The sequence below is a fragment of the Triturus cristatus genome, chromosome 2_2, assembly GCF_964204655.1.
Source record: "Triturus cristatus chromosome 2_2, aTriCri1.1, whole genome shotgun sequence".
Lineage (NCBI taxonomy): Eukaryota > Metazoa > Chordata > Amphibia > Caudata > Salamandridae > Triturus > Triturus cristatus.
In genome coordinates this window covers 946799860-946826115 of record NC_140582.1, presented here as the reverse complement: position 1 = coordinate 946826115, position 26256 = coordinate 946799860, and positions in this window count along the sequence as shown.

Genomic DNA, 26256 nt, shown 5'->3' with positions numbered 1-26256 from the left:
CATTGAGGCACAGACAAAAATGGAAGGGTGACTCACGCCAATGGTGCCAGGTCTAACAGGTACCAAATCATTTTTTGGTCACTATGGATGTCTGCTCCTTGTATACCAGTATACCGTGTGACAAGGGCTTAACAGCTGTACAACACTTCTTAGACTGTCGACCCATCAACTTGTATGAACACACTATTATGCTGTTAGAGATGATTAAGCTAGTGCTAGATAACATTTTCACCCACAATGGCCATTGGTTCCGCCAAGTACGAGGAGTGGCAATGGGAGCCAAATTTACCCCTCTTTTGCAAACCTGTATATGGGTCTTTTCGAACATACCCATATTTGGAGGAACTGTCCTGGTCATCTCGTTGAGAATATCCTATACTGGGGACGATTCATTGATGACATTGTATTCTTCTGGGCGGGATCCAGTAGTGCCCTGGAGGAATTTTTGTATACATCAATGATAATGACTACAACCTATCATTTACCAAAAACCAGAGTACTAAGCAGGTCAATGTCTTGGATCTAACTATCATAGTCGATGACATTAGACTTGTCAGTCTACCTTACAGGAAAGTTACAGCATGCAATGCGATTCTGCACGCCAGCAGTGCACACCCACCCTCACAAATAAATTCCATTCCGTTTGGAGAAATGTTGCGTATTAAACGCAATTGTAGTGATGAAACTTCTCTTGATAAAGAACTCACAATTGTAGAAAAAAGATTTGAAATGAGAGGGTACTCCAGGAATATAATTAGATCAGCGAGACTGAAAGTCAATAAGGTCAGCAGAAGAAACTTACTTTCAAATACCAAAAAAAAGAGTAGATGTTCAAAAACAATCAAGGGTGCCTTCATCACTCCGTACACTAGTCTGAGCTCAGATGTATATAAGATTCTAAAAAAACATTGGCACCTTTTAACGCATGACATCAGCCTACAGGGTGTGATTGGACCAAAACCTCAGATGATCCACCAACGAGGGCGTACACTGAGATAACAACTGTGCCCCAGTTTTATTCCTCCTGAACAGCATGTCACCTGGTTACCTGCTGCCCCCAATGGTTTCTTTAGGTGTGGTTTGTGTAACATATGTAGCTATGGACTTCATAAAACCAATACCTTTAAATACAATACGGAGAAAACATACACCATCAGAAGGTTTATCAATTGCAACACCAAATGGGTTGTGTACTGCATTAAATGTGTTTGCACCAAAATATATATTGGAAGCACAATTAGACCTTTGAAGGAGAGGATTCGAGAACACATTCGTGCCATCAGAAATAACAACACACAGTATTCCCTGGCAGTTCATTTTATTAGTGAACACACACCAATTGATTTACAGAGAGTTGGCTTCCATGGTATAGATGCAATAAGTCAGAATGTACGGGGGGCGACATGACGTCGCAGTTACGCAAATTAGAGAGTACTTGGATCATCAGACTGAGGGCGGTGGAACACGGGTTAAATTGTGATAAAGAGCTGTGTGAATTCCTATGAGCCATGTTAAGATACTCATATGCCACTTCACTGTCATCTTTATTATTCTCTACATCTGTTGGTTTCTCCTTTTCTCTTACACTCTAGTGGTAGACTGACATGTGATAATGTGACTCCATACTAATAGACACTGGGCTTATACCCCCTTTTTTTTTTGTCTATTGATACTATCACAGGATGATTATACCCCTATATTTCGAATGAGTTTAAGGTTATCCTTACCCCCATTAGGTTTTACTGGTATTGGACGGGTTATTGGTGCATCTGAATTTTCGCTTTTTACCTAAATGGATGGATTATTCTCCCCCTTCAGCAACATATGTGCCTGTTACACCAAGGACACATTTAACTTTATTCTTTTCACCAATTGCTGATCACAATAAATAGGTACATGATCTATGCAGATACATATAACTTAGATTCCACTGTCACAACGATGTCCCCGTAATGATATAGTCGTTAGGGGGCAATTTTAGCATTTTTATGCTCTTCATGTATTTTACCATACTTGCTTATGAGGCATTTGGAGCAAGTCTAATTTCTAGCTTCATATGATTGACGTATAACTCTAATACTAAGATAGCTTCACCGATCGTCGATGAGTGAAGTGAGTCTTTTTTTCATGTTTATTAGATTTACTATTACACAATGTGTCTTTGAAGGGCTATTACCATAAATAAATTACATCCTGGTTGCAAGATTAATTTTTAAACATTTGTGAGGTTAAGTGTTTCTATTTACGAAACTTTGCTAAACCTAATGGAATAATATGGCTGAGTCCGCTTTCTATGACCATTGGGAATGAACATAAAGACGGCAATAATGGCACCCGCGTTTACAGACACGCCGAGTTGCCACGCGTCTCCGATAGGATTTAGTTGCCGTAATCAGGTAAAGTCCAAACTACAAAGTTGTGGTTTACTGTTTTTAAGTAAATAGCGCTGGACCCGAGTGTACGTACTTTATAGTACAACGCTCAATGCGTAGCCAGATACATTCACGAGAGCGTATTAGCTTTAACGATTAAGATCGTTCTCTTTTTTTAAAGAAATCAAATTTTCTAACTTCGTTTTTGGGAATCTTTATTGATACCACATTGCTATAATTGTCAACACAGGGCTTATCAAGGTCTGATACCTGGTTCCTAGACTTGAAGGGGAACCTTACTTACAACACGTTATACGGCTCGATCACAACGTGTCCCAGGCTGACATTTAAACACTTAACAAGAAGATTAACGTGGACACGGATTAAACGGGGTAAGAACTAAATGTAATAATGACTTCAATTACTCATGTGAGCATTACAAAACGTACATCTTTATTAGGTTTCTGGCTCGACATTTGTCCCTCTCTTTTTTTATCAGAACTAATCCAGAAAAAGATGGATATACAATCCTCAACTCTAATCCACTTAGGAGACGTAACTATGATTTGCTAGGTGAGAGGAATATATATAACGTTAAGTACTGTTCACAAGCTTTTCATTGCACTATCTGTGTCTTGGTGGTGGTAGATTTCTTTGCATTGAATTTGTTGGATTTACTTTCTGAGTTCCATCATGGTGTATAGAAGAAATTGTCTTTGTATTGCTGACACGTAGTTTGTTTTTAACCAGATCTGGTCATGTGGGATATTCATCATATCAAGAGGATACATATAAAGGTTGTTTAGAGTATTCTAGATCCACTTATGACGATGGGCAAATCATTTACATTGTACTGTATTTTATAATGTAACCAGGATGATGTTTCTTTGTTCGTAATATGAATAATGCTTTATTTATATTCATGGGTTAATCATCATGTGTTTTCCTGTTTAAATCATCTCACTAGAGGGTTGGAGTTGCGTTTCCCACGTCTGTGAGTTCTAAACCGGACCTGTATAGGGACAGGGGAAACGTAACCAATGACAGAATGATACAATGGATATTTACATTTATTTTCACATTTGAATTTTTGTATCTAAGGGCATCTCTATGTGTTTAAACATTGTGGTGACTTCCACGGATTACATTCGATTATTGTACAATTATTGTTTTATATGTATTTTCCTGCAGCCTTGAAAAAGCCCAGTGGGCGAAACGCGCGTCGGCTGTTGCTGCTCTGCGTTGTTGTTTGATGATTAAAAAAAATCTGCAACAGGACGTGATTGGGAAACTTCTTTATATTCGATTGCGAAAAAGGACACTTTAACAATTGACTATTGTTCATGTTGCCTAGTTTTTGACCAAACCTTTGGATTATAGTGATGTTCCTTGGGTGTGCTCAGGTGTAATTTGACTTTGTATGTTGCCTTTGGATTCGTCCCAAGGTTGTTTATACCCTGATGGGTGGGTATTGTTGACACCGTGATAGCACCTCTACATGCGAAATTTAAAACATACATGCTATTTGTGTTTCTTACTGTGTTTGTGGATGTGCAGATCTTGAATGCAAAAACCCATGTCTTTTGTTATTGTATGTTATATTTTGTGGGTCTTGCACTCCATGGTTCTCCTTGTTGAAATATGATTGAGACAGTGCGGTCATAACAAGTGGTGGACAACCTGACCGCTAACTATTAGGTAACTGATTAATCATCTACTGTGAGTGTTCTTTATGATTATTTGAATTTCACCAAATCTTAGGTACAAAATAACTGATTTCGATATGGCAACATTTGATGACAACAGAGATGCCCTGATAGATGACCTGTTTGGTCATAATCCTGTACAGATGAATGTAACAAATAGGGATTCTGTAAAGGAAGGACTTAAAATGAAATTTTTAAGACTTGAGAGGCTCAAAAAACAAGAGCTCTCAAGATGGTGGGACGCCACTGTCCTGCGAAAATACATTGAAAAACAACAAGTGCCAAGGGGACTGCGTATTCTGATTTTTCCATCCTTTGAGGATTTAGATGCAGGACACCTCAAAGAATGGGAAAAGCTTCTATTCAATTCATCGGTGGGGATGATGGACATTCTGATCAGAGTTGCAGATCTGAAACGTGAAAAACTGTTGTTAGAAATTTCACTTTTGGAGAAAGAAATTCAAGATTTGAATTTACCTGAAGTCACAGGACAAAATCTGATCATACTAAGGGAAGAAATACATAAACATCAACTCTATCTAAAAGAGAAAAAGTCACAAAAAATTAAACGGGACGAGAGAGATTATCTAAGTGGGAGGGTCTACACATTTGCAAAAAAATTCGATAATATTAGAATGAGTGGACCGACAACATCTGTAGATAATAGACCCCAGAGACTAGAGACACACGAAATTTCTGACACTTCAAGTGTCAGCAGCATCACGAGTAGTGAATCGCTTGGTGCTCAAGGCCCCCCATTATCCAATAATGCAGATCCCTTTTTTTTAGAATTGCAACGCTTCAGGAAGGGAAACAAACAAGCCTTCCAAAAAGAGAGAAGCAGACAAAAACCAGGAGAGGCAAATGCAGATCGAGATCCCGTCACAAAAGAAGTGATGGGAGTAACAACCAGATCGGGGGCACGTACACAGCAAATGTAACTGATGAAGTCAATACAAGTGGTACTGATCAGATTAATGTTGTCAATTTGTCGAATCATGTTTTGACTAACACTGAAATAAAATTACTCAGCAAAGGATTGGGTTTCTGTCCAAGTGCTCTTCCCAACTTCATAACACTACATGTGAGTTGTTTCAAATTACCAGGAAACTTAAACTACACAAATTTTTTCTTGACAAACACAATTGGTTGCCAGATCCAGGGACTACTGAAAATCATGACAATGTCCAAACCATCAGGGACATAAAGGATATACAACTCCTTTTATCTCTGGAGGAACAGGCTATTCCCATGTCGATTGACACCATTACTAGGGAATTGAACTTGGACACATTTTCTGACTCAGACAGTGGTCTAAAAAATAAATCCAGGTTTACGCCCCACCTATCAGGCCCCAATGTGATTGACACTTTTCAGGATCTTGTTTTTAAAGATCTCTATAAACTTGAGGATCGTCTCCTCTTGAGGAATGTGAAGACTAAACAAAACATTACTAGTGATGAGAGAAAGGCATTGAATGTGCTGGCGGGCGATGCCTCCCTGGTCATTAGAGAAGCTGACAAGGGAGGCAATGTCGTGCTAATGAACAGGACTGACTATATTCAAGAGATTGATAGACAACTGGCAGATTGTACCACCTATGTTAAAATGAGTAGTCACCCCATGAACATGACCATAACAAAAATTGAGATCAGTCTTAAACATTGGAAAGAATTGGGTCTAATCTCAGATACAGAATTCAGATATCTGTTTAATTCTAAACCAACCAATCCGTGCATATACATCTTGCCAAAAATACATAAAGGCGGTGCCTTTCCACCGGGGAGACCAATCATTTCGGGCATCAATTCACCGACAGAAAGAATATCTGAATACATTGACCTATATCTCCAACCTCATGTAGTTAACTTACCATCTTATATAAAGGACTCACGGGACATTCTAAGCAAAATTGCTGATGTAGAATGGGTACCAAATCATTTTTTGGTCACTATGGATGTCTGCTCCTTGTATACCAGTATACCGTGTGACAAGGGCTTAACAGCTGTACAACACTTCTTAGACTGTCGACCCATCAACTTGTATGAACACACTATTATGCTGTTAGAGATGATTAAGCTAGTGCTAGATAACAACATTTTCACCCACAATGGCCATTGGTTCCGCCAAGTACGAGGAGTGGCAATGGGAGCCAAATTTCCCCCCTCTTTTGCAAACCTGTATATGGGTCTTTTCGAACATACCCATATTTGGAGGAACTGTCCTGGTCATCTGGTTGAGAATATCCTATACTGGGGACGATTCACTGATGACATTGTATTCTTCTGGGCGGGATCCAGTAGTGCCCTGGAGGAATTTTTTGTATACATCAATGATAATGACTACAACCTATCATTTACCAAAAACCAGAGTACTAAGCAGGTCAATTTCTTGGATCTAACTATCATAGTCGATGACATTAGACTTGTCAGTCTACCTTACAGGAAAGTTACAGCATGCAATGCGATTCTGCACGCCAGCAGTGCACACCCACCCTCACAAATAAATTCCATTCCGTTTGGAGAAATGTTGCGTATTAAACGCAATTGTAGTGATGAAACTTCTCTTGATAAAGAACTCACAATTGTAGAAAAAAGATTTGAAATGAGAGGGTACTCCAGGAATATAATTAGATCAGCGAGACTGAAAGTCAATAAGGTCAGCAGAAGAAACTTACTTTCAAATACCAAAAAAAAGAGAAGATGTTCAAAAACAATCAAGGGTGCCTTCATCACTCCGTACACTAGTCTGAGCTCAGATGTATATAAGATTCTAAAAAAACATTGGCACCTTTTAACGCATGACATCAGCCTACAGGGTGTGATTGGACCAAAACCTCAGATGATCCACCAACGAGGGCGTACACTGAGACAACAACTGTGCCCCAGTTTTATTCCTCCTGAACAGCATGTCACCTGGTTACCTGCTGCCCCCAATGGTTTCTTTAGGTGTGGTTTGTGTAACATATGTAGCTATGGACTTCATAAAACCAATACCTTTAAATACAATACAGAGAAAACATACACCATCAGAAGGTTTATCAATTGCAACACCAAATGGGTTGTGTACTGCATTAAATGTGTTTGCACCAAAATATATATTGGAAGCACAATTAGACCTTTGAAGGAGAGGATTCAAGAACGCATTCGTGCCATCAGAAATAACAACACACAGTATCCCCTGGCAGTTCATTTTAATAGTGAGCACACACCAATTGATTTACAGAGAGTTGGCTTCCATGGTATAGATGCAATAAGTCAGAATGTACGGGGGGGCGACATGACGTCGCAGTTACGCAAATTAGAGAGTACTTGGATCATCAGACTGAGGGCGGTGGAACACGGGTTAAATTGTGATAAAGAGCTGTGTGAATTCCTATGAGCCATGTTAAGATACTCATATGCCCCTTCACTGTCATCTTTATTATTCTCTACATCTGTTGGTTTCTCCTTTTCTCTTATACTCTAGTGGTAGACTGACATGTGATAATGTGACTCCATACTAATAGACACTGGGCTTATACCCCCTTTTTTTTTGTCTATTGATACTATCACAGGATGATTATACACCTATATTTCGAATGAGTTTAAGGTTATCCTTACCCCCATTAGGTTTTACTGGTATTGGACGGGTTATTGGTGCATCTGAATTTTCGCTTTTTACCTAAATGGATGGATTATTCTCCCCCTTCAGCAACATATGTGCCTGTTACACCAAGGACACATTTAACTTTATTCTTTTCACCAATTGCTGATCACAATAAATAGGTACATGATCTATGCAGATACATATAACTTAGATTCCACTGTCACAACGATGTCCCCGTAATGATATAGTCGTTAGGGGGCAATTTTAGCATTTTTATGCTCTTCATGTATTTTACCATACTTGCTTATGAGGCATTTGGAGCAAGTCTAATTTCTAACTTCATATGATTGACGTATAACTCTAATACTAAGATAGCTTCACCGATCGTCGATGAGTGAAGTGAGTCTTTTTTTCATGTTTATTAGATTCACTATTACACAATGTGTCTTTGAAGGGCTATTACCATTACCATACTTGCTTATGAGGCATTTGGAGCAAGTCTAATTTCTAAATTCATATGATTGACGTATAACTCTAATACTAAGATAGCTTCACCGATCGTCGATGAGTGAAGTGAGTCTTTTTTTCATGTTTATTAGATTCACTATTACACAATGTGTCTTTGAAGGGCTATTACCATAAATAAATTACATCCTGGTTGCAAGATTAATTTTTAAACATTCGTGAGGTTAAGTGTTTCTATTTACGAAACTTTGCTAAACCTAATGGAATAATATGGCTGAGTCCGCTTTCTATGACCATTGGGAATGAACATAAAGACGGCAATAATGGCACCCGCGTTTACAGACACGCCGAGTTGCCACGCGTCTCTGATAGGATTTAGTTGCCGTAATCAGGTAAAGTCCAAACTACAAAGTTGTGGTTTACTGTTTTTAAGTAAATAGCGCTGGACCCGAGTGTACGTACTTTATAGTACAACGCGCAATGCGTAGCCAGATACAAGCACGAGAGCGTATTAGCTTTAACGATTAAGATCGTTCTCTTTTTTTAAAGAAATAAAATTTTCTAACTTTGTTTTTGGGAATCTTTATTGATACCACATTGCTATAATTGTCAACACAGGACTTATCAAGGTCTGATACCTGGTTCCTAGACTTGAAGGGGAACCTTACTTACAACACGTTATACGGCTCGATCACAACGTGTCCCAGGTTGACATTTAAACACTTAACAAGAAGATTAACGTGGACACGGATTAAACGGGGTAAGAACTAAATGTAATAATGACTTCAATTACTCATGTGAGCATTACAAAACTTACATCTTTATTAGGTTTCTGGCTCGACATTTGTCCCTCTCTTTTTTTATCAGAACTAATCCAGAAAAAGATGGATATACAATCCTCAACTCTAATCCACTGAGGAGACGTAACTATGATTTGCTAGGTGAGAGGAATATCTATAACGTTAAGTACTGTTCACAAGCTTTTCATTGCACTATCGGTGTCTTGGTGGTGGTAGATTTCTACGCATTGAATTTGTTGGATTTACTTTCTGAGTTCCATCATGGTGTATAGAAGAAATTGCCTTTGTATTGCTGACACGTAGTTTGTTTTTAACCAGATCTGGTCATGTGGGATATTCATCATATCAAGAGGATACATATAAACGTTGTTTAGAGTATTCTAGATCCACTTATGACGATGGGCAAATCATTTACATTGTACTGTATTTTATAATGTAACCAGAATGATGTTTCTTTGTTCGTAATATGAATAATGCTTTATTTATATTCATGGGTTAATCATCATGTGTTCTCCTGTTTAAATCATCTCACTAGAGGGTTGGAGTTGCGTTTCCCACGTCTGTGAGTTCTAAACCGGACCTGTATAGGGACATGTGAAACGTAACCAATGACAGAATGATACAATGGATATTTACATTTATTTTCACATTTGAATTGTTGTATCTAAGGGCATCTCTATGTGTTTAAACATTGTGGTGACTTCCACGGATTACATTAGATTATTGTACAATTATTGTTTTATATGTATTTTCCTGCAGCCTTGAAAAAGCCCAGTGGGCGAAAAGCGCGTCGGCTGTTGCTGCTCTGCGTTGTTGTTTGATGATTAAAAAAAATCTGCAACAGGACCTGATTGGGAAACTTCTTTATATTTGATTGCGAAAAAGGACACTTTAACAATTGACTATTGTTCATGTTGCCTAGGTTTTGACCAAACCTTTGGATTATAGTGATTTTCCTTGGGTGTGCTCAGGTGTAATTTGACTTTGTATGTTGCCTTGGGATTCGTCCCAAGGTTGTTTATACCCTGATGGGTGGGTATTGTTGACACCGTGATAGCACCTCTACATGCGTAATTTAAAACATACATGCTATTTGTGTTTCTTACTGTGTTTGTGGATGTGCAGATCTTGAATGCAAAAACCCATTTCTTTTGTTATTGTACGTCCACCACCATGTCCACCACCACCACATCAGTCACCACCACGTCCACCAACACGTCCACCACCACCATGTCCTCCACCACCACCATGTCCTCCATGTCCACCACCACCACATCCACCACCACGTCCACCACCACCACCACCATGTCCACCACCACATCCACCACCACCATGTCTACCACCACGTCCACCACTACCACCATGTCCACCACCATGTCCACCACCACATCCACCACCATGTCCACCAACACCACGTCCACCACCAAAACATCCACCACCAAGTCCACCACCATGTCCACCACCACCACATCCACCACCAACACGTCCACCACCACATCCACCACCATGTCCACCACCACCACGTCCACCACCACTACCACATCCAACACCACCATGTCCACCACCACCATGTCCACCACCACCTCCACTACCACCATGTCTACCACTACCACCTCATCCACCACCATCACCACCACCACCACCACATCCACCACCACCACCACGTCCACCACCACCATGTCCACCACCACCATGTCCACCACCACCGTGTCCACCACCACAATGTCCTCCACCACGTCCTCCACCACTACCATGTCCTCCACCACCACCATGTCCTCCATGTCCACCACCACCAGCACATCCACCACCCCACCATGTCCACCACCACAATGTTCATAAGATCCACCACCATGTCCACCTCCACCATGTCCACCACAACCACATCCACCACCACCATGTCCACCACCACCACATCCACCACCACCACATCCACCACCACTACCACATCCACCACCACTACCACATCCACCACCACCACATCCACCCCCACCATGTCCACCACCACCATGCCAACTACCACTATGTCCACCACCACCACATCCACCACGTCCACCACCACCACATCCACCACCACGTCTACCACCACCATATCCACCACCACCACAACCACCACAACCACATCCACCACCATGTCCATCACCACCATGTCCACCACCACCATGTCCACCACCACGTCCACAACTACCATGTCCACCACATCCACCACCACGTCCACTACCACTACCATGTCCACCACCACCACCATGTTCACACCACATCCACCACCACCACGTCCACCACCACCACCACATCCACCACCACCATGTCCACCACCAACACGATGTCCACCAACACCATGTCCACCACCACGTCCACCACATCCACCACCATGTTCACCACCAACACGTCCACCACCACATCCACCACCATGTCCACCACCACCACGTCCACCACCATGTCCACCACCACATCCAACACCACCATGTCCACCACCACCATGTTCACCACCACCATGTCCACCACCACCACTTCCACCACCACCAAGTCCACCACCACCATGTCCACTACCACCACCATGTCCATTCCCCCCATGTCCACCACCACCACGTCCTCCACCCCCACCATGTCCTCCACCACCACCATGTCCTCCACCATGTCCACCACCACCACATCCACCACCATGTCCACCACCACCATGTACACCACCACATCCACCACCACCACCATGTTTACCACCATGTCCACCACCACCATCACCAACACCACATCCACCACCACCACGTACACCACCACCACCATGTCCATCACCCCCATGTCCACCACCACCACGTCCTCCACCCCCACCATGTCCTCCACCACCACCATGTCCTCCACCATGTCCACCATCACCACATCCACCACCACGTCCACCACCACCATGTCCACCACCACATCCACCACCACCACCATGTCTACCACCATGTCCACCACCACCACCACCATGTCCACCACCATGTCCATCACCACATCCACCACCACGTCCACCACCACACCCACCATCACACCGACATCAGTCACCACCACATCCACCACCACCACATCCACCACCACCACATCCACGACTACCACATCCACCACCACATCCACCACCACCACATTCACCACCTCCACATCCACAACAAATATCCACACCACCATTTCCAACACCACCATGTCCTCCACCACCATGTCCTCCACCACCAAGTCCACCACCACCATGTCCACCACCACCAGCACATCCACTACCCCCACCACGTCCACACCCACCATGTCCACCACCACATCCACCACCACCATGTCAACCACCACTATGTCCACCACCACCACGTCTACCACCACATCCACCACCACCATATCCACCACCACCACATCCACCACCACCACATCCACCACCACCATATCCACCACCACCACGTCCACCACCACCATGTCCACCACCACTACAACCATATCCACCACCATGTCCATCACCATCATGTCCACCACTACCATGTCCACCACATCCACCACCACCACCACGTCTACCACCACCATGTCCACCACCACCACCATGTCCATACCACATCCACCACCACCACGTCCACCACCACGTCCACCACCAATGTATCCAACACCACCACCACGTCCGCCACCACGTCCACCACCACCACATCCACCACCATCACCACCACATCCACCACCACGTCCACCACCACCATGTCTGCCCCACCACATCCACCACCATGTCCACCACCACCAGGTCCACCACCAGGTCTACCACTACCATGTCCACCACTAACACGTCTACCACCACCACATCTACCACCACCATGTCCACTGCCACCACCACATCCACCATCACATCCACCACCACATCCACCATCACATCCACCACCACATCCACCACCACATCACCACCACCACATCCACATCCACCACTTCCACCACCACCACATCTGCCAACACCACGTCCACCACCACCATGTCCACCAACACCACGTCCACCACCACCTTGTCCACCACCACCATGTCCACCACAATATCCACCACCAAGTCCACCACCACATCCACCACCACATCTACCACCACAACCACCACCACCATGTCCACCACATCCACCACCACCATTATGTTCTCCACCACCACCATGTCCACCACCAACATGTCTACCACATCCACCACCACCACGTCCACCACCACATCTACCACCACATCCACCACCACCCTGTCCACCACCACCATGTCCACCACCACATCCACCACCACCACGCCCACCACCATGTCCACCACCACCCCATCACATCCACCACCATGTTCACCCCCACCATGTCCACCAAAACCACCACGTTCACCACCACCACATACACCACCACCATGTCTACCACCACCACGTCCACTACCACCACCACGTCCACCACCACCATGTCCACCACCACATCCACCACCATATCCACCACCACCACATCCACCACTACCACATCCACCACCACCACATCCACTGCCACCAAGTCCACCACCTTTACCAGGTCCACCACCACGTCCACGACCACCACGTCCACCACCACCACCACGTCCACCACCAGGTCTACCACCACCACATCCACCACCACCACGTCCCCCACCAAATCTACCACGTCCACCACCACCATGTCCACCACCACCATGTCCACCATCACATCTACCACCTCCACATCCACCACCACGCCCTCCACCACCACATCCACCACCACCACATCCTCCACCACCACCATGTCCTCCACAGAAACCATGTCCTCCACCATGTCCACCACCTCCACGGCCACCACCACATCCACCACCACAACCACCATGTCCACCACCACATCTACCACCACGTCCACCACCATGTCCACCACCACCATGTCCTCCACCACCACCATGCCACCACTTCCTCCACCACCACCATCTCCTCCACGTCCACAACCATAACGTCCACTACATCCACCACCACGTCCACCACCACCACATCCACCACTACCACCATGTCCACTGCCACGTCCACCACCACCACATCCACCACCACCACATGCACCACCACCACGTTCTCCACCACCACCACGTCCTCCACCACCACCACCACGTCCTCCACCACCACCACGTCCTCCACAACCACCATGTCCTCTACCATGTCCACTACCACCACTTCCACCACCACCACCACATGCACCACCACCACTACCACATGCACCACCAGGTCTACCACCACCACCACGTCCCCCACCACATCCACCATGTCCACCACCACCATGTCCACCAACACCACCATGTCTACCACCATGTCTACCACCACCATGTCCACATCATGTCCACCACCTCCACATCCACCACCACGTGCACCACCACCACATCCACCACCACATCCACTACCATGTCCACCACCACCACGTCCACCACCACCATGTCGACCTCCACCACCACCACCATGACCTCCACGACATCAACCACCACCACATCATCCACCACCATGTCCACCACCACCATGTCCACCACCACCACATCCGCCACCATGTCCACCACCACCATGTCCACCACTACCACCATGTCCACCACCACCACATCCACCACCACCACGTCCACCACCACCGCCCTACCACCACTTCCTCCACCACCATGTCCACAACCATGATGTCCACTACATCCACCACCACCACATCCACTACTACCACCATGTCCACTACCACGTCCACCACCACATCCTCCACCACCCCCGTGTCCTCCACCACCATGTCCTCCACCATGTCCACCACCACCATGTCCCCCACCTTGTCCACCACCACATCCACCACCACCACATCCACCACCACCACCATGTCCACCACCAAATCCACCACCACATCCACACCATGCCCACCACCACATCCACCACCACCACATCCACCACCATGTCCACCACCACCACATCCACCACCACCATGTCCACCACCACCATCATGTCCACCCCCAGCATGTCCTCTACTACCACATCCTTCACCACCAAGTCTACCACCACCATGTCCAACACCACCACCATGTCCACCACCACAACGTCCACCACATCCACCACCACTACCACATCCACCACCACATCCACCTCCACCACCACCACCTCCACCACTTCCACCACCATGTCCACCACCACCATGTCCACCAAGTCCACCACCACCAAGTCCACCACCACCATGTCCAGCAGCACATCCACCACCATGTCCACTACCACAACGTCTACCACATCCACCACCACCACCATGTCCAACACCACCATGTCCACCACCACCACCACATCCACTCCCACCACATCCACCACCACCACCACCACCACATCCACCACCACCACATCCACCACCACCACCTCCACCACTACCACCTCCACCACTACCACTTCCACCACCACCATGTCCACTAAGTCCACCACCACCACGTCCACCACCACCATGTCCACCAGCACATCCACCACCATGTCCACTACCACATCCACCACAACCACCATGTCCAACACCACCATGTCCACCACCACATCCACCCCCACCACATCCACCACCACATCCACCACCACCATGTCCACCACCACATCCACCACCACCACGTCCACCACCACCACATCCACCACCACCACATCCACCACCACCACATCCACCACCATGTCCACTACCACCACATCCACCACCATTTCCACCACCACTGCATCCACTACCACCACATCCACCACCACCACATCCACCACCACCATATCCACCACCACCATGTCCACCACCACCACCATGTCCACCACCACCTCCACTACATCCACCACCACCACGTCCACCACCATGACATCCACATCCTCCACCACCACCATACCACCACTTCCTCCACCACCACCATGTCCTCCACCACCACCACATCCACCACCACCATGTCCACCACCACCGCATCCACCACCACCACCACCACCAAATCCACCTCCACCACATCCACCATCACCACGTCCACGTCCACCACCACCACATCCACCACCACCACCACATCCACCACCACGCCCACCACCACAATGTCCACCACCACCATGTCCACCACCATCACCAGGTCCACCACTACCCCTGCCATGTCCACCACCACCACATCCACCACCACCACATCCACCACCACAACATTAACCGCCACCACCACGTCCACCACCACATCCACCACCACCACATCCACCACCACCACATCCACCACGTCACATCCACCACATCCACCACGTCACATCCACCACATCCACCACCACCACCACCACATCCACCATGGAGGAGTTGATCCAGTTAATATATAGATCAAGCCAAATGCCGAATTTCCAAGAACACCCAAGTAAAAACGGATCCCAAAAATGGTGGCAGGAAATACACCTGAGATTAAGTTAATGATCGTGCAAGGTATTCGGAAAGAGATTACAGGAAGCCCATGCAATTCACATATAAAGGGGCTGCAGAAACCAAGTGGCAAGTACAGGATTGTTCAGGACCTGCGAAAGGTCAACTCGGTTGTGATTCCATGTTGTCCTGTGGTACCGAATCCATTTGTGATCCTATTTCAAATCCCTTGTGAAGAAAAACGGTTTACTGTGATTGATCTGTGCCAAGCATTCTTTTTGATACCCTTACATGAGGAAAACCAATTTTTATTCACTTTCCGGTTGGAAATACGTGTGTTAACATGGTGTCATACCCCACATGGGTATACTGAGAGTTCATTGATATTTAATCAGATCTTGAAGAGAAACCTTGAGAGTCTAGTACTGCTGCAGAGTTCAGTACTTGTGCAGTACATTGATGACCTTCTGATTGCCTCAGAGACTGAGGAAGCCTGTAGAGTTGATACTGTTGCTCTGGTAAACCACCTGGCAGAAAATGGACATAAGGTGTCTCCAAGCAAACTTCAGTACTGCTTGCCTGAAGTCCAGTATATGGGTCATCACATTGAGAAAGGCAAGAAAAAGGTGTCACCAGACCGTATTGAGGCGATCATGAAAATGAATGCGTACCTCCACGCAAAAGGAAGTCTGAATGTTCTTGGGATGTGAGTGATCCGGTACCATGGGATAACAATTGTTTGGTCGCCTTCTTGGAGCGGAGAGAAAGCCTATGCCACGCTCTGGCTACAGGAATGCCTGATTACAACAAAGCGTTTTTGCTATTTTGATGCAAGAGGGAGGGTTGTGCACTGTCTGTACTCACCCAGACACATGGGGTGTCCGTAGACCAGTGGCCTATTTCTCAGCTACATTAGACCCTGTAGCTTCAGCATTGCCAAGATGTCTCAGGTTACTTGCTGCAACTGGTGTCAGCATTGAAAGATTTGAAAGCATTGTGATGGGTCATACTCTTACTGTCTATTCTCCGCACTCATTTGAGCTCCTGATGACAAGAAACAAAACACAGCATTTGACCAATAATAGGCTCACACTTTATGATAAGGTTATATTGCCCTCAGAAAATGGTCCCCTGAAAAGATGTTCTCTGTTAAATCCTGCTACTTTGATGCCTATTCCAAATGATGAAGGGGAATATTGTGAGGACCATGACTGTCTGGATGTGTACCAAACCGAGACCCGATATTATTGATGCACCTCTGCCTGAGTCAGACCAAGTTCTTTTTGTTGATTTTTTTTGAAATTTATATATTGGCATTTAGCAAAACATGAAAACAATACAAAAACAACAACAACAAAAAACAAAGAAAAAAAAGAGCATCCAGTCTATTGCTTGATCCATACAGTCAACATTACATACCACAATCATGTAAATTATGATTATACTTATATGTATGCTCGCTCCCTCGTACAATCGCTATACCAAAAAATAGATACATTTGGTTATGAAGATTGAATTGCTGCCGGGCAAATTTCATCCATTAGTTAAATAACTCATAGGGAAGTCACGATAACAATGTACAATCACTAGATTGTTTACCCCACCTATGGCTACCCACCTTCAATCTTGTTTCCCCCTTCAGGTTACTCCTGTGACCCTGTGTCTACAGTCCACTCTTGATGCTCGCGGGCCCATGCCACAAATGGTTCCCAAATATCCTTGGGTCGAGATGAGGAAGGCATCAACTCCCAGAAAGTGGTCAATTGTGAGAGACCAAAGGTTACATCTTTAATCCAATTATCTTTAGAAGAAACCTGCTTACTTCCCCAGTGAATGGCAACCCGTCTTTTAGCAAAAAGAAGTAGTAAAGCATGCAGTTTTTGAACCTTAGAAGGTGTATCTTTTACATACCCTAACAGCCCCTGTATGGGATTGGGATCCCCTGTCAGCCCAGTTATTTGGTGGATAATTTGGAAAACATTGGACCAATACATTTCCAATCTCGAGCAGTCTCATGCAACATGCAAGAAACCAGCAGAAGCAATACCGCATCTCCAGCAACTTTTGTTGTCTTTGAGCCCTATATGGTATTAACTGGTAGGTGTCCTATAAAATCTGTGTAGGAATTTAAAATGAATTAAGGGAAGTTTGAAATTAGGGGAGAGTGCCGTGAGTTGGTTGCAGCAATACAACCATTGGTCTTCCGTTAGCAGTGGCTGGAGGTCTACTTTCCATGCCAGCAGTGCCCGAGGTTTCGTCAGAGGTGCTGATGTCTGTATGTGAATATATATCCTGGTGATGAGTCGGCGAGGGGATGCGGATTTGAGTACGTTTCCTAAAGCGCTTACGGTGGTCGGGCGTCTGGAAAGGTATCATGAAGAGACCGACACGCTGCACTGAGTTTGTGATATGCAAATAATTCAGAGAACGCAACCTGCCTATCCCCCTCAGCTGTCGGGGGAGGTCGGAACGAACCTTCTGGATAGAGGTCTGTGAAAGTATGTACGTTCAGTTTGTGTGCCAGGTCTTTACCAATACCGTCGCCTGTGGAAAACAGCATTGGATTATGTGCCAGAGGCACAGCCGGGGCGTATAGGATAGAAGCGCCAGCTCTCTTCCGCAACTCGTTCCAGGCCCAGCATAGGTTCTCCACGGTGTCTATGTCGTCCCGTGGGCGTTTGTATATCTGAAACAGGGTGACCCGCAGGGGGAGGGGCGCTGTGATGGCCTCCTCAACAGCTACGTGGGGCTGAAATAGAGTAGGGTGCACCCAAAAGTGTAAAAACTGAGCTTGTCTTCCAGCCAGGTTATGGCACAACCGTAATTCTTATTCCATAAAACAGGCATATCTCTGCTAATCCATATGCCTAAATACTTTACAGGTTCTACCGTCCAATGAAGAGGGAACTCAGAAGGGCATTGGACAGTGTTGTCCGTCAGAGGGAAAATAACAGATTTAGCCCAGTTTATCGAGATGCCGGAAAGGCCTCCAAATTTAACAAATTCCCTTAGCAGCGGGTCCAGGTTAGACGCCGGATCAGACACATACAAAGTAACGTCATCGGCATATAATGAGATTAAAAGACTACGGGCACTCAAACCAATCCCCCTAGCGGTATGATGTTGCCGGATACGCGCTGCGAGTGGCTCTATCGCAATCGCGAATAGCAGAGGGGACAGCGGGCATCCCTGCCTCGTACCACGAGAAATGCTAAATGGCTCCGAAAGGAGACCACTCACACTCACACGCGCCAGCGGCTGCATGTAGAGTAAACGTATTCAATTTATAAATAATGGACTAAAGCCCATACGCCCAAGGATTGCAAACAGGTACGGCCACTCCAAAGTATCGAAAGCTTTTGTGGCGTCTAGAAATACTACTGCCGCTTGTACCTCAGGATGCAAATAATGTAATACTGAAAACAAAGTTCTGAGATTTTGAGATGTTACTCGCCCAGGAATAAAGCCTGATTGATCTGGACGAGCAACCAGTGGGAGCAGAGGTTGTAGCCTATTTGCAATCAGTTTCGCAAAGATTTTTACGTCTACATATATTAAGGATAGTGGCCAATAGGAATCTAACACGTCCTCCGGCTTCCCAGGTTTTAACAGGGTAATTATTATCGCTTCACGCATCGATGGCGGGACGATTCCAGACTCACAGGCTTCTACAAACAGCTCATATAAATGGGGCGCTAGTTCCTCAACATAGGTTTTATAAAAGGTAGTGGTTAGCCCGTCGGAGCCGGGGGCTTTGTTGGATGGCAGACTTCTTATGACCTAAGCCACATCCTTCATCGTGAATGGAAAATCAAGATAATCCCTGTGCCGTTGACTCAACCAGAGCAGTTCCAGGGTATCAAGAAAAGGCAACAGGCCTTCGTGGCTGGAACCCTGTGTAATAGTGTAGATGGCTCTCTGACCTCTAATGACCGATAGGTCTGTGGTTTTCAACTCAATAATGAAGGCTGAAGACCGTGGAGTGCGAAGCATTGCCGCCAGTGTTCTTCCCGGCCTATCTCCCTCCCCATATCTCCTAGCCTGGGCGCTTTTTACCTAGAAACTTAACTTCCCTTTGTGCCTCTTCCTCAAACTCGAGTCATTTTTACTTCAGTGTTGCCAGCGTGTTGGGATTCCCAGAGGAGTAGAATTGGGATTCTAGTGCCCTAATTTGTTTTTCAAGTGTAGCAAGGGTTCCCCGGATGGCCTTCAACACCCCGCCTGTCGGGCTATACAGTTCCCTCTAACCATAGTTTTAAAGGCTTCCCACAGTGTAGCCATAGTGTCCACAGTGCCCCGTTGAAAGAAAAATAATCCTTCATGTCTTCCCTGATTTCCTCCTTAAAAGCGTCGTCCAAGAGGACGTTATGCGGCAGTCTCCTGGTGAACATCCGCAGAATGGAATTTGGTTATTCCAAGCGCAGAGGACAGGGTGCATGATCCGATATAGACCGGGGAAGGTGTAGGGCCTCCCTCGCCCACATAGCCACATCGCGAGAAGCTAACCAGAAATCTAATCTTGACCATGCTCTATGATGTTCTGAAATACAGGTCCCTTCCTGAATCATCGGGTGTGTAAGTCTCCAAATGTCCACTAAGTCCCCGTCAGACACTATGGCTCGTAGTGTAGCACTGGCTGCAGGATGTAGTGTTCGAGAAACCCCTTTCCTGTCAAGTACATCATCAAGAATGGCATTAAAGTCTCCACCCCAGATAATGGTGTCACAGTTTGTTGCTTTCACCTTTGCCCATAGAGATTGAAAAAACTCGGGGAGTCAGTGTTGGGGCCATATACTGCGACTAACACCATTGGATTACCACCCAGTGGGCCTTGTATTATTGTGTATCTACCTTCTGGGTCTAGTTGTATAGCACCAGTTTTCTAGTTCAGACCCCACCTGATCAGCACAGCCACCCCTCTAGAGTAACTCAAATAAATAGAGGAGTAAATCGATCCCCATCTGCTATGTCTCAATCTGGAAGACTAAGATGTGTCTCTTGCAACATGCGAACGTCAATGTGGTGTCGAAGCAAATAGGAGTACACTAATCTGGCTTTCCTACCATCATTCAGTCCTCGAATGTTCCAGGTGAGCAGATTGAAAGAATTCATAGGGTGTCGGCGTCTATATAGTGCCGCGAAATACAAGGAGCAAAACATATTAGCATATATGGCTTCACATGGTAATCAATATGGAAATTAAAAAGCATAAACCTGGCAAACAACAAAACAAGTCCACCCCCCAACCTACCACCCACTCCAACCCCCCAATCAGGTTGCAGAACACCCATCCCAAACAGTGTAACAACCACAACTACTAGTGGGAGATCTCCCATGGGAACGTAGTACCGTCGGCATACTCCCCCGATTGCTCAGGGTGGCCGAGAACCTTTCGGTGAGACTCACCAAGTGTCTTGTAATAATGTAAACCAAACACCCAATCCCACCAGTGACCATATAGAGGGTATGCAGCTATCCCGTGAATAACAAGTTGAAAAGGAGTTAATTGGTCACAGGAAAATACCATATTCTGCTGGAGCAGTCGTAATACACGTAGAATCAAGGAACATATATGTCAGCGCAGTAGATTATAGATCTATCATAGCATGAACATAGGTATACCCCACTCCCCAATTCCAACAATAACAAACCAAACCACGCCAACTGGTGAAGATTTCAGTCGTTGTCACTTAACTTGGTCTCTGCAGCCGCCGAGCCCTTGGGACGTTGTCTGGATGCCTGTCTGCCGACATGCTTCTCAAATTTAAGAGCAGATTTTGCGTCCGTAAAGAAGTGAGCAGATATGTCATATGTGACCTTGAGTTGGACTGGATAGACGTTTAGCCTGAAGTAACTCCCGCCTTGCCGCCTGTACAGATGGAGTAAAGTCTGGGTAAAAGGAGATGTTGTTGCATCCATATGTAATCGTCCCATTACCTCGGGCTAGGTGTAGGACCGCGTCTCGATCTTAATAGTTCAGGATTTTGGCCAGAATGGGTCTGGGGCAGCCCCGACAGGCGGTTTAGGGCCCAGAGCACGAAGTGCTCTCTCCACAGCGAAGACTGAAGAGAGGTGCGGGTCAAACAGTTCGTGGACCATCTCTGCTATGTAGGTCGCCATCTTCGCAATCGCTGTTGTCTCCGGTATCCCAGTGATACAGAGGTTACTTCGGTGAGACCTGGCCTCCAAATCTTCGTTTTTGGCATGGATTACCCCAAGCACTTTGTCCATATGGAGGAGTTGTTCCTTTGTCTTCTCTTGGAAGTCATGGAAATCCGAGACACGGTTTTCAAGCACACCCAGCCTAGTCTTGTGTGTTCCCACCTGCGATTTAACCGCGTCCAATTGGGAGGTTAGCACGTCAAGTTTAGTGTCAATGTTCCGAAGACTGGACCTCATCTCCAACATTAGAGTATGTAAATCCTCCCACTGGTCCTCCACGTGGTGGTCTGGTGGGCGCTCCGCACCTGCCTCTGAGTCGTGCTCAGTGAGTCTCGTGGTCCGCAGTTGGTCGAAGGTCAGCTTCGGCTGCTTGGTGTCCTGTTTACCCATGCCTCAACCCGTGCCACAAAATCGTCTCGTATGCGCCGCCAATCAGTCTCGAAGCACGCCGGTGATGCCCAGGCCGGATATACCCACCAGATACCTGCCCACCGAAGAGCGATGGATCTGGGTGTCGCCTGTACCCCAGCCTACAGGGAGTGAGATCTGGCAGGGGAGCCGGGCGAACCGCAGGTAAGTCCCTCCGCACTGAAGTGTGCCACTTTACCAGTCTGTGCAAGTATGGCAGTTTGTTTTCTGCTGCCTTAAGCCCACCTGGTGTGGAAATAGCCTAGTTATCAGGTGTGGCAGACTAGCAGGGGGAGGGAGATGTCATTCCTCTACAGACTCTATAGGGGTGGTTTTGTTCACTCTACTAGCGCGGCCCGGTCCACACCAGTAGTCAAAGTGCCGCCAGTTATTCCTCCAGCAGTGTCCCAATCACATGCTAGGCTGTCAGCATCGTCAGGAGGCCCAACAGAGGGTTCAGGTCCAGTCCCGCTCACTCCCCCAGGGCAGTCTGAACCGCAGGTGCTATCAGCAGACCAACGCTGTCAGCAATGTTTTAAATCCACCAGTAGGCCTCAGTTACATGCCGGGCCGCGCAGCAGCAGCGCGCATTGTGAAATTAAGTCCTTCCCCGGCCTCGCCAATGTGGTGTCGCATACCCCAGCAAACTCACTTTTGAAGGTCACGTCCTCTCCAGAAGCCTCGAGGCCGGTGTAATCTGCCCTCCAACGCCCCACCACTTTCATTTAAGGATCGCTGATCCCCCACCAACTGCCTGCCGTCTGGACAGCCGTTTGGGGGGGTGTGCGGAGATCTATCCACCCAGCAGTTGAGCAGTTAAGTGCACCGAAGTCTGTGTCGGGGAGAGCCAGGGCCCACCGTAATCCCGGCGGCGCGGTCTCGATTTTCGTCGCTGCCGGCCACCTGTGTTGTCACCGTCCAGCAGTCTCAGGACGTAGTAGATCCGGACTCATACCGCTATTCCTGGAGCACCTCCAGCGATGAGCGTTGGCTTGATGGGAGCTGCACGCCCTAAGCTACGAAGTGGGATCGTTTAGCACAGTGTGTACTCACCAGTTGTGCGGATTTATGTAGGATATTATCTCAGCCGGCGGAGCTCACCTAAGTGGCGGCCATTTCGCAGCGCGGCAGACCACGCCCCCCTTTTTGTTGATGGTTCATGTCTAAGAGACAATTAAGGTAATTTGAGAGCAGTGTTTGCTGTCTGTACCATTTCTGGCGTTGTGGAAGATGCTTGTGGACAGGGAGTACACTCTGCGAAAGTAGATGGTATCATTGCTTTCACACGTGCATGTCTTGTGTCTGATCAACTTCGAGTTACCATCTACACTGATAGCCAATATGGATTTAGTGTGGTTCATGACTTCGGACAGCTATGGTCACAGCGAAGGTTATTAACGTCATCAGGATCTCCTATCAGAAATGGGATATATGTGAGACGGTTCAGTGACTAAATATCGAGGGACATAATATAGAATGCCCAAAATATCGACTCCAAAATATCAAAGTACAGGATATAGAATCCCTATCTACAAACAGGTAAGTACTAAAATATCGATTCCAATATATAGAATGTTAAAATATAGTTAACTAAAATATCAAATTTTTTAAATGTATTAAAAATAATATAAAAGTAATTAAATATTAAAAACAATTCAATAAAACATACTTAAAATAATATAAAAAATCTTAAAATGTAAAAATAATAAATGTAATGTAAAAAAAGTAGAGATTTTGTTGGATAGTGAGAGCGTAAAAATTACTATTCCCACTCCAGTGAGTGCAACAGTAGGGAAAACGTTGGCTAGCGTAGGGGTAAAAATTACTATTCCCACTCCAAAGAGTGCAACAGTAGGGAAAGCGTTGGATAGCGGGAGTGTAAAAATTACTATTCCCACTCCAGTGAGTGCAACAGTAGGGAAAGCGTTGGAGCAGGAGGGTATAAATTACTATTCCCACTCCATTGAGTGCAACAGTAGGGAAAACGTTGGATAGCGGGAGGGTAAATATTACTGTTCCCACTCCAGAGAGTGCAACAGTACGTAAAGCATTGGATAGCGGGAGGGTAAACATTACTATTCCCACTCCAGTGAGTGTAACAGTAGGGAAAGCGTTGGATAGCGGGAAGGTAAAAATTACTATTCCCACTCCAGAGAGTGCAACAGTAGGGAAAGCGTTGGCTAGCGGGAGGGTAAAAATTACTATTCCCACTCCTGAGAGTGCAACAGTAGGGAAAGTAATGATTTAATCTTAAAATAAGAATAAATTAATTATCAATACCAATAAAAAATTAATTAAAAATAATTACCAATTAATAAACATTAATTACCATTGGGAAAAAATTAATTACCAACTAATAAAAATGAATTACCAATTAATAATTAATTATCAATTAAGTATCAATACATATAAATAAAAATTAATATTTACTTTATTACAATTAAATTACTTCCCACCCAATTCCCTATAAACCCACAACCCACTCCCAATAATAAAAAATACAATTAACATTATCAATTAATCAATTAATACAAATTAATTAGCAATTAATAAAAATTAATTAGCAAATAATAAAAATTAATTAGCACTTAATAATTCATTATCAATTAATTATCAATACACATAAATAAAAAATAATATATGCTTTATTACAATTAAAGCTGAGGTAGGTCATGCTACACAAGGCCTAGGTATTGACTCTGAGGGAGACGGTAACGTTGCGAGTGGTATAGAGTCAAACTCAGCCAAAGAGGCTGGTATGGCAAGTTGTTGAGGGCAAAGGAGGAGAGTAGAAGTCACAAGAGAATCATTGCCTGTGAGACAGAAGAGGCAGAACTTGAGGCTTGCACCTGAAAGAGACCATGCTCCAGTATCTGAAATGTCTGAATCAGAACTGAGTGACACTGAGAAAGCACAAGGGAGCTTGAGAAGGCTGAGGAGAGTAAGAGTACAGTGCCAGAGATACGCTGCCCCGGAGTGGACTGGTTTGATTACAGGTGCCAGGAACAGTGAGGTCCGGGAAGCTGAGATTTAGATGAGTGAGGCACGGAGCTTCGGTACTGATAACTGTTGGTCCCTGGAATGGAAGCTAATGGAGTTTTGACATTGACTGTACCAGATCCTCCGAGATTGAGTGGTTTGTGAAGCCTGATTTTGCAAGATCTTTCATTTCCAACTTTTGGGTATCAGCCACCAGCTCAGGAGATTGCAGCATTTCGTCTTGATCTTTTACAGTGTGTCATTAAGGAAATTGGCTCTGATCTTATAAGGGAGGTCATCTGAACTGTAAACTGTAAATAAAAATCTTTTGTTCAAAAAAAGATAACCTTGGTGTTGGAAAACGAAGCAGTATCTGTGAGGCCTGCACAAATAACATGTCACATTTGTCCTTCACTGGGAACCAAACACCCTATTGTAGCGCTTGACTCTGAGAGGGTAGCATTGCAGAGCAGTC